We start from the raw sequence: 931 nt of genomic DNA, 5'->3' as shown, positions 1-931 counted from the left end.
AAGTTGTCTCTTACTACAAATATGAGATCAGAGGATTCTGCTTATAGTGAATAGTTAGTAAAACTTGGGGATGGCAAACTTGATAGCAGTTTTCATTTAGGAACAGATATTATTGAAATCCCCCCTGAAATGATTTGTAATGGATCTATTATTGAAGCCACCTTTGGAAATAGTATATCAATAGATAATATCAAAAAAATATCTAAACGTGCAATTCTTTGTCCAAAAAATGAGCATGTTCACAACTTAAATGAAGAAATTTTGGATATATTTGATAGAGAGTTTCACACATATTTGAGTGATGATTCCATTGACTCAACAGATGATGCTGAAAAGGAATATTACTCCTTCGGGAATGCCATGTCATAAATTAAAATTGAAAGTGGGTGCAATCATCATGCTATTGAGAAATCTCAATAGTAAATGGGGTCTTTGTAATGGTACCAGATTTATTATCAAAAGATTACTACCTAACATTATCAAAGCTGAAGTATTAACCGGATCTGCAGAGGGAGAGGTTGTTTTTATTCCAAGAATTGATTTGTCCCTATCTGACACTGGTCTCCTGTTTAAATTAATTTGACAACAGTTTCCTGTGATGCCAGCATTTGCAATGACTATTAATAAATAAATCACAAGGACAAACTCTAGACAGAGTAGAATATTCCTACCTGAACCCGTTTTCGCACATGGTCAATTATATGTTGCTTTCTCTCGAGTTTGAAGAACATGTGATGTTAAAGTTAAAGTTGTAAATACTTTAGCACAAGGGAAATTAGTCAAGCACTCTGAAAGTGTTTTTACTCTTAATGTGGTATACAGGTAGATATTAGAATAAGTTTAATTAATTTATCAGTCATTGTTTTTATCAATGTTTTTATATCATGTTTTAGTTTTTATATTATGTTTTATATTATATCTTTGTTGTTAT

Source organism: Myotis davidii, unplaced genomic scaffold (genome assembly GCF_000327345.1).
Source record: "Myotis davidii unplaced genomic scaffold, ASM32734v1 scaffold292, whole genome shotgun sequence".
NCBI lineage: Eukaryota > Metazoa > Chordata > Mammalia > Chiroptera > Vespertilionidae > Myotis > Myotis davidii.
This window is presented reverse-complemented; position numbering follows the sequence as displayed.